Raw genomic sequence first — 17,757 nt, 5'->3', positions numbered from 1 at the left:
CAATTGTTAATTTCTGGTATCCAGGGAAATTGACATTTATGTATTAATCTCATATCCTATAACCTGGCTATAACTGATTATTATTTCCAGAAATTTTTTGTTGATTCTTTGGGATATTCTACCGAGACAACCATGTCATCTGCAAACAAAGATAGTTTTATTTCTTCCTCCCTACACATTTTATTTCCCTTTCTTGTGTTACTGCGTTAGCTAGAATTTCCAGTACATTGTTGAATAGGAGTGGTGACAGGGGACATCGTTGCCTAATTCCTAATCTGAGGGAGAATGCATATTCTTTTTCACCATTAAGTATGATTTTTTAGATAATTTTTTTATCAAGTTGAAGTTTTCTGAGAGTTTTTATTATAAATGGGTGTTGGATTTTGTCAAATGCTTTTTCTCTTTTTATTGATATGATTATACGATTCTTCTTTTTTTACCTGTTGACATGATAGATTACATTGCTTGATTTTCAATGTTGAACCACCCTTGTAAACCTGGAATAAATCCTACTGGGTCATAGTGTATAATTATAATAATTTCATACATTACTGGATTCTAGTTTCTAATGTGTTGTTGAGGATTTTCACATCTATGTTCATGAGAAATACTGATGTGTAGTTTTCCTTTCTTATAATGACTTTACCTGGGATTTGTATTAAGGTAATGCTGGCCTCATAGAATGAGTTAGGAGGTTTCTCTCTACCTTTATCTTTTGGAATGTATTGTAGAGAATAGCTATCATTTCTTCCTTTAAGTGTTTGGTAGGATTCACCAGTGAAATCATCTGTGCCTGGTTCTTTCTTTTTAAGGAGATTGTTAACAATAATTTCAATTTATTTAATAGATGTAGGCTTATTTAGATTATCTATTTTTCCTTGCATGTGCTTTGGTGGTTTATGTCTTTCAAGGAATTTATGTAATCAAATTTCGAGGCATAGAGATATTTATAATATTTACTTACTACCCTTTTAATGTTTCTGGGATCAGTAGTGATGTCCCCTCTTTCATTTCTGATATTAGCAATTTTTGTCTTCTCTATTTTTTCTTGGTTACACTGAGTAGAGGTCTATCAATTTCACTGACCTTTTCAAAAACCTGCTTTTGGTTTCATTGCCTTTCTCTATTGATTTCCTTGTTTTCAATTTTATTAATTTCTGCTCTAACTTTCACCATTTACTTCTTTCTATTTGCTTTAGGTTTGAATTGCTCTTCTTTATCTAGTTTTTTAAGATGGAAGTTTGGACTATTGACCTTTGATATTTTTTCTTTCCTAAAGTATACGTTCCATGCTGTATATCATCCTCTACAACGGCTGGGGGTGGGGGTTAGGGGACAGGGAAGTCCCTACCCCCAGCTTTCTTGGCTGGATTCTGATACTGATTCTGCTTTTGCTAACGTTACAGACAATTTCAAAAATAGAAAAATTCAGCTATAATCCCACTTTCCTAAAATAACTGCTGTTACTTTTTGGTTAGCTTTTGGTGTACTTCCTTTCATTTTTCATCCCTTGTCATATCTTTTTTTTTTAATTGTGATAGATACACAAAACATAACACTTACCATTGTAACCATTTTAAGGTGTAAAATTCAGGGACGTTACATTCACAGTGTTGTGCAACCATCACCAGTATCCTGTTTCAGAACATTTTCATCACCCCAAAAAGAAGCCCCGTATCCATGAGCAGTCATTCTCCCTTCTCCCCTTACTCTAGCCCCTAACAACCACAATGTCCGTCTTTCTGTCTCTACTAATTTGCCTATTCTGGCTACTTCATGCTGAGTGGCATGTTTTTAAGCTAAGTTTATTTGTAGTGTATAAGGGTATCTAATTTATTTTTTAACTTATTATTATACTTCACATAGTCTTCCATATAATCAGTGTAATCATTATGTTTGGTGCTGCATAATATGCTACTGAGAAAATGTCATAGCTGACTTAATCCTTTCTTATTTTGGGTTTGTTGCAAAATGTTTATTTTGGGGCTGGGGGCTTGCTGCTAGAGCTAACACCATAATGAACTTCTTCATGCATATAGTTCCTTTCCAGGTTGTAGTTCTTTCCTTGGATTTGATTTCCACATGCAGAATTCCTGCATGGAGGCACGAAGCATTATGGTATTCTCTAAGCCATCTTTTAACGTCTCCAATTTACTTCTCAATAGGGTTATATTAATTTTCAATATTACTGGCTATATCTGAGACACCTGTTTCATCAGACCCTTGCCAGAGTGGCCACAGATATTTTTCTCTGAGTCTCCTTGGCTTGTGACATAGGACTTTGAAAACAAAGATTTTTTAAGCTCCTCCATTCCCTCACCACTGGCAGAGCGATTTTCTCCAAAATACTGGCATATTAAGCCAGATAACATTTCCAATTTATTGCTCCCGTGAAAGTGGCTGCAGGATAAGAACAAATACAGTCTGTGTTCAATCTATTCAATTAGAACAGAGCCAGAAATTTATTTCAACACACACAAATCAGCATATCCCATTCTGGTTGAATCCCATTTAGCATTTATGTAAGCTTAATTAAATCACCAATGGGGTTTCTTACAAGGAGAATGGCCTTCAGGAAATATGCTTGCTAAATACTCTTCAATAATGGTTGGGGAGGGTAATAAATAAGTGATACGGGCTGGTTCTCAGAGCTCCTTACATCTCCTCCAAGTTTCAGATCTCTGCTAGAGCTCTGAGCTTGTAAACAAAGGAGTTAAAGCTGGGGTGGGGGGCAGGGGAGCATTGTGCAGCTAGATGTATAAGCACCAAGCGCTCTGCCAGCCCTTTTGGGAGTAAGCATACCTTCTAACACGAGGGCTATTCTTCCATAAACAACCCAGCTCTCAACAAAGTGGAGGGTCAAAAGGACAAATATCATATGATATCCCTTTTATGTGGAATCTAAAAAAATGGTACAAATGAACTTATTTACAAAACAGAAATAGAAGTACAAATGTAGAAAACAACCTTATGGTTACCAGGGGGGAAAGTGGGGGAGGGATAAATTGGGAGATTGGGGTTGACATATACACACTACCATATATAAAATAGATAACTAATAAGGACCTACTATATAGCACAGGGAACTCTACTCAGTACTCTGTAATGACCTATATGGGAAAAGAATCTAAAAAAGAATGGATATATGTATATGTATAACTGATTCACTTTGCCGTACAGCAGAAAGTAACACAACATTGTAAATCAACTATACTCCAAAAAAAAATGTTTTTTAAAAAGACGCTATAGAAGTCCAAGTTCTAACCACCTCCTCCAAGTTACTCATCAGTATGTGCTCCTGTATGTATGCACAACGCACACATTAATAAAATTCTGTCTTTCTCTTATTAAAATAAACAGTAACAAAGTACAGGGTCAGGCAGGAGGCAAGGAGAAGGAGGTCATTTGCCTGCTCAGAGTCTACTACCTAGCTGGCTCTGCATCCAAGTACACTTTCCAAATGCTCCCCACCTCTCCCTCTTCTCTCTCTGTCTCTCTCTCTCCAGTTAAGAAGTACCCAATACAAAGTGGTAAGCGATACTACTTATGGGTGACAAGGTCCCTGTGTTTCCAACCACTCAAGCCAGGATGGTATCATTCTGAGGAGTTCAGGCACATTCATGGCAATGATCATTCTTGATCAGCTGAGTATCTCACTACCTTTCAGGTATGCGGCTAAGATTGTCATGGACTCCTTGGATCACAATCAAGGAGGGACATACTATAATTGCCTCCATTTTACAGAGGAAGAAACAGGATAAGAGAGGTTAAGGAATGGCAGTTAAACCCAGACCTTTCCTGTCTTGTTTCTGAGGCCAAGTTTTTAACTACTATCCTAAACCCAGATTATGGAGAAGAGAAACCTAAGGATGCCTTTCCCAAGTGCATGTGCCTCTTGTATGGAGCCCCAGGAATGCACCAACATAATTTCCCATGAGTGTTCTCCTCTGATAAAGCATGGGTTTCTGTGTCTTAAAGCATTTAGGAGAACCCTGCAGCTAATTAGACCTGAGGGTGAGATCCAACGTATTAACAGATAGGCAGAAAAAGAGGAGTTTTTTCTTTTAATTATGCTTCTATTAGTCAAATCTTGTCTCCCTAATTTCTTTTTCTTGAATTCCCAGGCTCCAAGATTTTGAAGTCTATTTGGGGGAAATTACTATAAATAGATCCCATACCAATAAGGCTGAAAGGGCCTTGGAAGCACCTCATCCATCCCCTTCAATGTACAGATGAGGACCCCAGAAGGGAAGTTATCTTGCCAGGATCACACAGAGCCAGAGCCAGCCCCTTGGTCTTTATACCCTCAGCTCCATGCTCCCTGCAGGAGAGCAATGTCATTTGTCTTCTCTTTGAAAAACAGAGGATGGTGTTTCCCCGGGAAGGATGAGTTCCAACTCCAGTGATCCTTATTTACAAAGATGCTAACTCCATTTGCTTTGCTTTGCAGGTTTCAGGTGGTGCTGACGTGGTAGATTAATAGTCTCTTTGAATATGAAGACATGAATTGGGAAGCAGCTGAGTGTAATAGAAAATAAATTTGAGAGTCGAAGACTAAGGTTGGGATTCTGGTTCTACCGCTTGCTACTTGTTTGATCTGGAAGAGCTCTATAATCTCACTATGCCTATACTATTCACCATGGTACCCAGGGTGTCTATGGCAGAGCCTGACACATATTAGGTGACACCAACATACATTCAAACATAACTCATCCTTTTAAAAATGTCATTGAATAATTGTCATCATGGTCTGTGTATCCGGCTGCCTGGCTCAACTTTATGCTAAATCTGTGACCCTAGGAAGTAAGTTAATAATTCAGAACCTCAGTTTTATTGTCTGGAAAATAAGAGCAATAATAGGATCCACTCCAAAGAGCTGTTGAGAGTGCAGGCATAGAACCTGGTACCTAGTAAACTCTTGATTATCTTTCTATGTACATGTAGGGAGAGGTGGAAGGCTATGGAGATGCAAGTTCAGAAGGGACCCTATTTTGAATGACCTTGAATGTAACACTGTGGAATTGAAATTTTTCTTATGAACATCAAATTTTATGGAACTAATTCCAAATTGTGCAAGTCTTGGGAAGCTTGTTTCTACCATGTTAGAAATGTGTTCATGACAAGCATATCAGAAAGGCTTCCTTCCCTCCTTCCTTCCTTTTTTCATTCTCCTTCTCTCCTTTTCTTCTTTCCTTTTCCAGCCTGGACATCAGATGGCAGGTCTCATTTGCAAACTTTTCCCTTTTGGTTGCCAAATCCCCAATTAGCTGCCCCTCCCAGAAGCAAATTACCTAACCCTGAGTGGGTGGTGAACACAGGGAGAAGTTTAAATCCATCCCACTTGGCAGAAAAGCAAAACCCCCAAATCTTATTATAATCTCCTGTTCTTTCTCATTCTGTTCCTTGCCACCAAGGTAGTTGGAACCTCTGTCTTCAGCCTCCTCCTCCTCCTCCTCCTCTCATCCTGTCTGATTCATGTGTTGATGTCTCGATTCTGAGCCAGCTGCTGCAATGAACTGCAATATCAAAGGCAGGATTTATTAGCAGCAAAAGCATCTGTCAAGAGAAAGTAGGAGAGGCCGGGGAATACTCCACAGGAAGAGAGATAAGCCGAGCTCAGACTGAATCATGAGTGAGGCCGTCGTACACTGTTATTTACTACTAATAAAAAATAACCTATGTGCTAAGTGCTTTTAAACACATTAGCTTTGATTTTCTTAATATCCCTATGAAGTGTGTATTATTATTCCTATTTTATAGATGAGGAAACTGAGATTCAGAGGCATTAGTGGCTTGCCCGACTTTGGACGTCTAGTCATTGATAAAGCTAGGGTTTAAATGGAGGTCTGAGGGAGTATAAAGTCTGTGCCCTTAACTTGAACTTTCTCCCATTCAAAGACCCTCACCTAAAAGAAAAAGAAATGAGGGACTATTCTTTGCACATTCTCAGAGTGAGAACAGGGATCGTATATTAAGACACGTGGAGAAATGTGTGAGGACTGGCATGTGATTTATGCAGGAAGCAGGGAGAGTGCACTGGCTGGCATTAGGTAGAAGACCTACCCTATAGGTCAGAGCAGGTACTGAGAAACTCAGTCTGGCTGCAAATACTGACCTCAGGGGTGCAAGTAAGCAACTGAAGTCTGGGATTAAAGCATAAACTTAATCTCAGTCATCTGAGATTGTAGCAGACCCTAGTAATACAGAGGTTAGGTGAGCAGGTAATCCCACCTGGTGACTCAGTTCTAGGAATAGGAGCAAAAGATTAGACTCCAGCCCTGGTAAGGAAGGCTGGCTAGAGGCAGGCAGGGCAAAGAAGTCAGCACCTTGGACAGCGAAGGAGGCCCTGGGGTAAACGGCAAAACCTAGGAGCAGGGCTCAATCAGGTTCAAGGCCATTCCTGTACCGAACAAAAAGGAATCAAGGATGCCATCCATGTACTTGAGCGGTTAATCCACAATCTACCAGCAGAAAATTGCAATGTAGCGTGTAAGCGCTAGCTATCATGGGGAAGCATGTATTCCCATGAAGGGGCAACTATACCTCAGTTTGAAGTGGTGATATCAAAGAAGTCTTCATGGAATGAGTGCATGTTGCCATCTCAGCCAAAGGAAGAAAGGGGTGGGAGGTAGAGGGAAGTCTGCAGAGGGAGCAGCAGAGACAAAGACTTGAAGGTGGGAAACTGCCTGATGCATAATGACAGTCAAGAGTTAGATTACCATGACTGGAGGGTGAAATGCAGATGGGGGTGAGAAGAGAGAGGAGTTTGGAAAGATAGAAAGAGAAGCAAAACCTAAAAGAGCTTTGAAAACCCTGATGAGGAGTTTGGGAAATTATAAATACCAAGGAACACTGGATGTCTGGCTTTTCTTTCAAAAAGAGAAGAAAAGATCTGGCAACACCTGGACCCATGTTGCTATATAACTTGGAGCTGAAGAATAGCTGTCCCATTTAGGATGTTGAATGTATTCCAATTTCCCATACCTTCCTTCTTCATGCTCTAGCAGGCCTTGGTAGAACAGCTGAGTTTTATTCTGAGTATTTATTTCAAGCAGGAGAGTGATATGATCTTATCTTTACAAACATCACCCTGACTTCTTGAGGAAGGAGAGGTTGAAGGGAGAATTATCAAGTAGCTATCCATATTCTATAGGTGGAAGATAATGGTGACCTGAATCATGATGATGGTGGACATGGAGAAAGGATGGATGGATGGATAGATAGATAGATAGATAGATAGATAGATAGATAGACAGATAGATAGATAGAAGGAAGGAGGAAGGGAGAAAGAGAATGAGAAGGAGAGGGAGAGAGAGAGTTTTTAAGGAATCATCTCACTCATAATTGTGGAGGCTGGCAAGTGCAAAATCTGCAGGGTAGACCAGCAAGCTGAAGATTCAGAGAAAAGTTGCAGTTCAAGTCCAAAAGCAAATTGGCAGAATTCCCTTCTGCTCATGAGAGGTCAGACTTTTTTCTACTAAGGTCTTCAACTGATTGGATTAAGCCCACCCACATTATGGAAGGTTCTTTTCTTTACTTAAAGTCTACTGACTAAAATGTTAATTTCATCTAAAAAATATTTTCACAGAAATGTCTAGAATAATGTTTGACCAAATACCTGGGTACTATTGCCGAGTCAGGTTGATACATAAAACTTACCATCACAGAGAGGAATTGTTCAAGTTTGTTAATATCAAAACACCTATTAGAGATTCAAGAGTGAGTATCAAATCTTGCCTGCCACCTGCTTTGGTAAATAAAGTTTTATTGACATACGATCACATCTATTTATTTATGTATTGCCCATGGCTGCTTTCATGCTACAATGACAGAGTTGGGTATTTGTGACAGAAACCATATGGCTTGCAAAGTTGAAAATATTTACTATCTGGCCCTTTATAGGAAAAGTGTGCTGTCTCCTGATATAGACAATTAAAGATATGTGTCTGGAACTCAACTTTCAAGTCTGCATTGGAGACAGGAAGGTAGAAGGAGTGTGGATTGGAAATGGCATGCGTATCTGGACAGGTTTCTGAGGAGTCCTAACATTTAGAGGTCAAGCAGAGGAGTGTGGATGCAGAAAGGAATCTGAAAAGAGGTAGCCAGTGAGGTTGAAGGAAAACCAGAAGAATGTGGTTTACAACAGCTCAGAGAGGAAGAAATCTCCAGAAGGAGGTAAGTTATGTCAAATTCTCCCTAAATGCAAAGTAAGGTGGGGACCCCTGGACTTGGCAACATGGTGGGGAGGGGGACATTGATGATTTTTGAATCATGTCAATGAAGTTGTGAAAAGGAAACTAGACTGAAATAAAATGAAAAGAAAATGAGACATGGGGAAGTTGATCTATCAAGAATAGACAATGTTTTCAGGAAGTTTTGCCATAAAGTAGAGAAATAAGATGTTACAGGAAGTGGGTCATGGATTTAAAATTCAATATTTTTGTTAAAGTCTAACATATACAGAAGAGAGCAAAAATCATAGGTCTGCAGATCAAACATTTTACACAAAGTGAACATACCTATGTAACAACTACTCAGATCATAAAAGAGAATATTACCAGCATCTCAGAAGCCATCTATTAAAGACTGTATGTTTGTGTCTCCCCAAAATTCATATGCTGAAACCCCAACCCCCAGTGTGATGGTACTTGGAGATGAGGCCTTTGGTATGTAATTAGGACATGAGGATGGCGTCCTTGTGATGGGATTCTTGTCCTTATAAGAAAAATAAGAAGAGAGCTTCCTTCTTTCTCTGCAAGGAAACAAGAAGATAGCCACCTACAAGCTAAGAAGAGGGCCTACCAGAATGCAACCATTCTGGCACCCTGATCTTGGACTTCCTAGCTTCCAGAAATGTGAGAAGTATATTTCTGTTGTTTAAACCATTTAGTCTGTGGTATTTTGTTATGGCAGCCAGAGCAGAATAAGATGCCTTCCTTGGACACCCTACAGTCTCTGGTGTGATCTGCTCTAGAGATGAACTTTCAGGTTTTGTTTGCTTGATAAAGTCTTTATTTCACCTTCATTTTTGAAGGATATTTTCACAAGGATTATATTCTTTTCTTTCAGCACTCAGAATAAATCATTACATTTTCTTCTGGATTCCATCATTTCAGTTGGGAATGGAACCATCAATTTTACTGTTATACTTTTAACGTAACCTACCCCTACACCCTCTTCTAGCTGCTTTTACAATTTTCTCTTTGTATTTGGTTTTTGCAGTTTTCTACAATGTGCTTACATGTGTTTGGGTTTTATGTTTGTTTGTTATCCTGCTTGGAGTTTGTAGTGATTCCTGAATCTATAGGTTTCATCTATTTTGAAAAATCTATTTTCACTCTATTCTCTCTGTGTGTCTCTATCTCTCTATCTCTCTTTCTTTCCTCTCCTTATGAGATTCCAATTACACAAATGTTAAATGATTTCATTTTGTCCAATATGTCTCTCAAACTCTCTTTTTATTTTGAGTCTTTTTCCTTTCTTCTTAATACAGTCTGTATTATTTTTTATAAAGTCCTGTTTTCCAGGTCAATGGTTTTTTCTTAATTTGTTATTAAACCCAACCACTGAATTTTTAAACTTGATTTATTTTCTTTCTTATTTTTTGATTTTTAATTTAATATATATTTCAGTTCTCTGGTAAAATTCTCCACCTTCTCACCTATTCAATTAAACATATTGATCAGAATTATTTTAGCATCTATGCCTCAAAAGTCCAATACCTGAATTATCTATGGGTTGTTCCTATTATAGTTCTCCTTGGTTCCATTTCTTTATGTGTTTGGTAATTTTTTATCATATGCTAGACATTGTACATGAAAAATTGTGAGTCTATGAATGATGTTATTTTCCTCCATAGTGTTTATTTTAGTTACTGTAAGACAGATTGAGATAGATCTCCTTCATCCAATCAGGTACTGAGGTAATTTAAGGCTGGGTTTCAGACTACATAAGGTCCTATATCTAGTTTACCTTTAATCCCAAGGTATAGCCCTTTAGAAGTAACTACTAGACTCCTGAGTGTTTTCAGGGCCCTGAAAACAAAAGCCTTGCGTAGATTCTAAGCCTCTTAATAGCAATTCTTATTCAGATTCTTAATCTTATCCTGTGATGCTTATGAATTGGCAAATGCCTTTGGGGAGAAACTGCCACAGAGTTTTAGGCTTACCTCTCACTGGCATCTTGGCCCCTCAATTTCTGGCTGCTTTAGTAACTTAGAATCCCAACTTTCATTTTCCTAGTCCCAAGAGACTGCCAGAAGTCTGTTTTCTGTTACTTTTTGCTCCAGTTCTTGACATCCTGACTCTTTGTAATTAACAAATATTTTTATTATGGTAAAATATATGTAGCATAAAATTTACCATTTTAATCATTTTAAAGTATACAGTTCAGTGTATTAAATACACTCACATTGTTGTGTAACCATTACCACTATCCATCTCCAGAAATTTTTTTATTATCCCAAGCTGAAATTCTATATCCATTAAACTTTAACTCCCCATTCCTCCATTCAACCCTGTTTCCTCCATGTTAACAGGAGGAAAGTCTAAGAAGAGTAAGCAGGTATGAGTAGATTAGTGGTGAGGTAGTGAACAATTTCCTCCATTAACCTTTATTTTCCCAAAACATATGAAGTCATATCATTGTAAGAGAATGGAATAGGAGGCATGGGGAATGAGAATGAAGGGTCTGAAGAGAGAAGAGAAATGATGGAATAGTCCTCTTGAGGATAGGAAGTAGTCTTACTCAAGAAGCACTGTAGGATGGTAGAGCATCCATGTGAGGTGTGTGGTCATGAATTTTAAGTGGAACTGGTTGGTCTTCCTGTTTGATTTTTTTCCTCAGTGATGTTTAGCTAGTTAGAGGAATTTAGCCATCTGAATGAGATGAAAGGAGAGAGAGAGAGAAGGGAGTTGCACTGTTTTCAAGGGAGTAATTATAAAAGTGGGTCATGAAATCTAAGCTGGATAAGGAGACAAGCAAAGATAGAAGATTGATGAACGGTGGAAAGATAATAGGGGTAAGGAACCAGAGGATTGTGAACAAGGAAGAATTGTTGTGTTGAGGATTCTGCCATAGATGAGCAGGAATATTGAGTGATGGTTTAAGACTGAGTTCTTTTAAATATAATTTAGATGTGCAGAAAGGATAGCATTACTGGTAGTACAAAGTTCAGGGTATGAACACTGGAGTGGGTGATAGAGGTGGAGTAGAACAAAAGGTGGTTGGAGGAGAGTAGGTCAAAGAACCAAGTGACTTAGTCACATGAATTTTTTGGCCACCAAGAATGATAAGAAGAGTTGGGGTAGGAAGAAAGATTGTGAGCCAGGAGCTAATAGACTCAGTGAATAAAGAAATCCAAGGGGTCTCTGCCTCCAATTTTAGACATACTTCATTCTCTCTCTCTCTCTCTTGCTCTCACTCTCCTCAACTCTGTCACAAGGCATCCAATGACCAGTAGATCAAACCTCCTACTCTTTAAAATAGCTTTATGCCACCCTGAGATAATCCTTAGAAATTTATCTGGATTTCCATATACCTCACTTTGAGAAGAGATTCTATGTACTGGCAAAGCCAAAGTTAAACTACTTTGGGAATCTAGTTTGTACCTACTCAAGTTCTCCCTAATTAAAAAAAAAAAATCTATTAAGGCCTGGAGAGAAAGTAACTACACAGGAAATGTTGACTTCCTCCCCAATATTCATTTATCTTATTGAGAAGTAGCTATGTTGTTTGGGTGGAATTTACTCTACTCAGGTTAATCAGCCTAATGTCATTCCCTTTGGACATGATTGCCTTAGTGTTAGGCAAGCAAACTAAGTTATACCGATCAGAGTGAAGCTCAGAACTTCTTATGGTTGGGAAAGAGGAGTTTTCTCAGGATCTGATATGAATTCCAGACCTGCTTCAGCTATTTGGCTACCATGAGGACAAAGTTGAGAGGGCAAGCCTGGAGAATGACAGAAATTAGAGAAGAATGCTGATCAAACAATTCCTGAAGCCTAATGACCCTAGACTTCTGTTTGTTTGTTTTTTTTATGAACCCATAAAATTCTGCCTGTATTTAATCCAGTTTGTTTAGGTTTTCAGTAAATTGCACCTGAAAGAATCCTTACTAATACAGAAATATTTGACATGTCCCCTTCTGCACTTTTACCAAATATAGCTGAAGTCAGAGCATCTTCAAGATGGATAATCATATTTAACCAAGACTGAATCATGACCAAGGCACACACTGATAAGCTCATGTTCTGTTTTCTGCCATGCTTTTGGCAAAAGTTCTCCATTGGGAGTTCTCCAGTAAAATAACTGAGTGCTGAGTGACCTGAAGATTTAATTTGATTTCAGATGCACCTGTTCTCATGAATGTCACTCTGGCACGGCCACAGAGGCTCTGGTCTGGTTTCAGGCAAGGAGCAGATATTGTGCAAACACACTTGCCACCGTCACAAAGGTTCTTCTCTGCATATGCAAGCTTCCTCCAACATTATTTTTTCCTCAGGCCTATGCTCCTCGATATTGGAGCTGATTTAAGCTGTTAGATTGTGAAATATAGCTTGCTCTGATGCCTTGAGGGAACTCAGTGGAGATACCGCTGGCAGCTGATTAGGTCAGAAATGCAGCCATATCAGACATGCCTATTGACAATCTAATTTGAAAGCCAAGAGTTTCCCTTGCCTATTAGGCTGCTCTAGTTGGCCTTATCACTGTGCACACCTAATGAGGAAAAAGACTCATAAAGTGTTTGTGGAAGAACAGTACTTCCTTCTAAACTGGCTACTGAGCTCATTGTTGCATAAAGTACCATCTGATTTACCTCCTGGAGGGAAAGTTGATGTTAAAACAGCTGAAGGATCTAGGGAAGGAAACAGCCTAACTAGACCCTTCTTTAGAAACCTGGGCTTATTGGACTAAGGAGCTAGCGGGACGCAGGATAGAATGTGTAATCCTCTTTGCCAGTGTTTTACTTCATAAAAAATGAGTTTTAGCTTCTGATTTCCTCATCTCCGTTTGGCTGCAGTTGTTTTTACAACTTCAACATGCAGAATAGACCTTCTCAGAAACTAAGACGTCAGGTAAGGAATACACCAGCATCTCCATTTGCATCATTTGCCTCGAAATAGTATTTTAGACATATGTCTATCTTACAGATTAGGAGGCTAAAGCTGTAAACTTATCCAAAGTTATAGAGCTAATAAATGTTGCAGCTGAAATTTAACCTGAGCCCTCCTGATAGCAAACTCTTTCCCCTTTACCAGAGGTTCTCAACACTGGCTGCACATTGGAGTCCCCTGGGCACCTTTTCAAAAATTACCAATAAAGAGATCCTACCCAAGTTTCCACCCAGTTCATCAGAATATTTTGAATTGGGGCTTGGACATCAATATTTTATAGGATCTTACCAGATGAGCTCAAGTTGCTGCTGGAGATGAGAAAAACAGGGCTATCGCAGAGAATCTCAAACTTTAATATGCATATAAATCATTGGGGATTATTGTTAAAATGCAGATCCAGATTCAGTAGGTCTGGGGGTTGGGCCTGAGATGCTACACTTAATTGATCTGCGTTGAGAAAACCACCAGCACGTGCAACTTTCTACAAACTTGCCTGCTATAAGAAGAGTGGGTTCCTTGGCCTCCTCCCCAGGCGTTCCCTGTGAATTACCATCAATGGGAGGTGAACCTGAGAATCTATATTTTTAGCAAGTATCACAGGTCCTCTTTTGATCAAGTAAGGTTTAAAAATAAACACTAGGTATGAAACAAAATGACCCCAGGAATGTTTAAAGAAAATATTTTTTGCTTTTCTTTGGGTTTGAAATGAATCTCATCTTTCTTGCTGAATCTTGGAAATTTGCACTGCATCTTCTAAAACTTGAAAGCTAAACTTTGGTTAGTGTTAGGTCCCTGCAATTAACTATAGCCATTGCTTTGTCTCAAGGTTCTTGGGACTTGTTTCCTCCATTTATAAAGTGAGGGTTGTCCCACTACTCAGCCTCTAAGAAGGTTTCTATACCATATTATAGGAAGAAGGTTAGTGAAGTAGACTCCTGTTGTTTGCCTCTCTGGAAACTCTTCCACGTACTTCGAGAAGCAGTCCTTGTTTTCATTTGAGGGTTTTTGTCTTCTCCCACTCTCTGACCCAGCTTCAGGAGTTGATATGTGTATTAGTGAGAGTTCTCCAGAGAAACAAAGAGAGAGGGAGAGCGATAGAGAAAGAGAGAGAGACAGAGAGACAGAGAGAGAAAAAGAGAAACAGAAAGAGAGAGAGAGAGAGATGTGTTATGAGGAATTGGCTCATATGATCATAGAGGCTGAGAATTCCCATGATCTGCCATCTGCAAGATGGAGACACAGGAAAGCCAGTGGTATAATTCCAGTCTTAGTATGAAAGCCTGAGAACCAGGGGAGCTGATGGTATAGATTCCAGCCCGAGGGCAGAAGATGACATGAGATGTCTCAGCTCAAGCAGTGAGGTAGAAATGGGTGCTTGCTCCTTTCTCCACCTTTTGTTCTATTCAGGCCTCGATGGATTGGAGATGCCCACTCACATTGGGGAGAGCCATCTACTTTGCTGAGTCCAATTCAAATGCTAATCTCATCAGGAAACACTCTCACAGACACACCCATAAACAAAGGCCAGTCAAAGTGACACATGAAATTAACCATCACACCATAGCACACAAACTAGACCTAAGTCAATCAATGTATCCCACACCCTTGGCCCACGATTGGTTCAAGAATGGGCATGTGAATAGGTTTGTGACCCAAATAGAGTAAAACAAAACAAAGAAATAGAGTCTTTTGCTTCTGGGAGAGAAACAAGTCCTCTTTCCCCATTGGGACTGAACCTGATTACATGTGAAGAGGAGCTGCTGTATTCATCTTGCTTTCTGAAAGAGAGTTTGGGTCACTGAGCTTGAGAATGAAACCAACATAATAACAAAACTGAAAGTTCAACGAAGACAACCAAATCCTGGATATATTGCTTAGTCCCTGGATCCAGCTATGCCTGAAGACATCCTCCACTGATTTTCTACAGTGTGAGCCAATTTGGATTTTGTGCAAGCCAGTTTGGATTGATTGCCCTTTCTCTTGGAATCAAAGCACAGTTCCCTGGTGTAGTTGGTATTTAGAAGGTGACTTGGGTGTACGCCACAAGAATATGGAAACTGACCTAAAACCTCAAAGAATATACATAAAAACTGGTACATGAGCAGAAAAAGCTACCACCGTTGGATATTTTTCACCACTTAATAAGGCATTAGGAAACAAGAGTGTGGTTTGCAAAGGTAACTGTCTTACATAATAAGAGTCAATTTCCTTTATCCATCATTAGAATATTTGAAAAATTCAGAGAACTCTCCCTAGAACTGTACCTTCTCACTTACATCCTCATCAGACCCTTTATTGGTCATCCAGTGAGTTCAAAGACTACAAATTTTTGGTATTTTTTGAAAGATTCATCACAATTTTTTCAAATAGTAAAACCTAGCGTATAACGTTTTATCAGTTATTAGTGAGGACAAAAACGTTCTTTTCCACTAGAGCAGTGGTTCTCAGTCAGGGGCTATTTTGCCCCCAGGAGACATTTGGCAATATCTAGAGACACCGTGGGCTTTCACACTGTGGGAGGGGGTGCTGCTGGCATCTAGTGGACCAGGATTGCTAAGAGTGTTGCTAAATAGTCTATCCTCTACAAGGAAGCCTTCAAACACAGAACTATTTAGCCCAAAATTACAGTAGTGCTGAGGGTGTGGACGCTCAGTCAGCTAGAGGTCTAATTATGCTTGCAATCTTGCACCTACAGTAATCATGGTTGAATCAGCATAGGAGAGGTTCAATATCCAAATTTGTTACCACTTTCTACCAAATTAGAGGATCCCAGTGCACTATTGAAGATTGCTGAAAATAATATAAAATATTTAGTAGCTTTGTCATGTAGCAAGGAGATACACTGACTGTAAATAGACCAAAAAAACTATCCAGGAGCCAAGGAAAATCAGGATACTAGCTACTTTCTCTGATCCTTATGCCTTTGGATCATCTTTCATGGTACTTGCCTTTTGTCTTTACCTATTCCTGTCCTCTCTCCTGTTGGCTGGCCAATTGCTTCCTTATTTGTGAGGCCAATTGTTGTGGGTAATGACCACAACAAAGGCACAGGTAACACAGCCACCTTTAGTTCTCAAGGATCTCAAAAACAACTCACCAGTAAGCATGACTTAGAAATAACAATTCTTTCCATTTGTATAGATCTTTAATGTCATCAAAGTGTGTTCACGTACCTAGTTTTAGCTGGTCTGTGGTGTAGCTTTGTTAAGGAAGATAAGATTGGTGCCATTAGTCTGAATCTAAAGGTAAGGAGATAAAGGCTCAGTGTTTCAGCTACTTCCCTGATGTCACACAGCTGTTAATAGGAAGAACCAGGTATAGCGCCTGGTTTCTGTGACTGCTACTCTCACCTTATTTTTAAAAAGATGTTTTCTTGTTTTCATTTAAATTAGGAAAGAGTTTATGTTCTGATTAACTAACAAAGCAATGAAAGAACTTGAAGAAACACTTAAAACTCTCTTCATTTCCAATTTCTGAAGCAATGGTTCTCAACCCTGGCTATGTATTAGAACTATATGGGGATCTTTTTTAAATGTAACACTAGAAATTCATCCCCAAGGATACTGGAGTGGTCTGGATTAGGCTATAGGCATCAAGGTTTTTCAAAAGTCCTCCAGGAACTAAAAAAATGTAGTTGAGCTAAGTAACTTTGGAAAATGGTATTTTGACCAGAAACTGTAAGGCTAAAGACAAAAAGAAGTTTATATAAGCACTGAACTCTATTTTTTAAAGTGTTTATCATAGGGATGTGATTACCAATTCTCAAAGTAAATGAGAATTCATCTACTCTAGAGTTGAACAAATAAGTAAATGAATGGTAGATAATGGGATCCAAATATCTCGCTATCAGTGAAAGAAATTATAAATAAGCAAGGAGGAAAGGGGAGAATGAATCCTGAGGTATTGGACTAGAGCCAGAAACATTGGTATGAACTTGTATTTAATTTTTAAAATATTATGGGTACATATATAATTATATATTGCACATAATTATTATATATATACTATATATAGGTATTATATACATGTATATGGAAAGAGAGAGAAAAAAGAGAAATAATTATAGATATATGTGTATACATGGGTTATATACATATATTTCCTAGTTTTGCGTGCTGAGAAGCCCCAGAAACAGTGACATCTCTGTAGCAATGAGAAAACCCCGCCCAGATCTCCATTTCTAAATATCATCCTTCTTGGAGAAATGACTGATTCTAAGGCTGGGTCAGGGACTATACAGGATGAGATTGGAATATCTTATAGTTCCAGAAAGTAAGGAAATGCTCAAAAAATAGGGACATGCCAAAGGGACACACAAGCAAACCAGAAAAAACTCTCAATGGCCAAGGCTGGAACACCTTGTGTAACAAAGTCATAGGGTATTAAATTACAGCCCAAAGTATAAAACAAATATACACAAATCCATACTGATATAAATAAATGACTGAATCTATAAATAAATAGGAGAGAAGAGGGCACCTTCAAGATGGTGGAGGAGTAAGATGTGGAGATCACCTTCCTCCCCACAAATACATCAAAACTACATCTACAGGGCCTTCCCTGGTGGCGCAGTGGTTGAGAATCTGCCTGCTAATGCAGGGGACATGGGTTCGAGCCCTGGTCTGGGAGGATCCCACATGCC

The sequence above is a fragment of the Balaenoptera borealis genome (assembly GCF_965194805.1).
Source record: "Balaenoptera borealis genome assembly, chromosome: 16".
Lineage (NCBI taxonomy): Eukaryota > Metazoa > Chordata > Mammalia > Artiodactyla > Balaenopteridae > Balaenoptera > Balaenoptera borealis.
Note: the sequence above shows the minus strand (reverse complement) of the source record.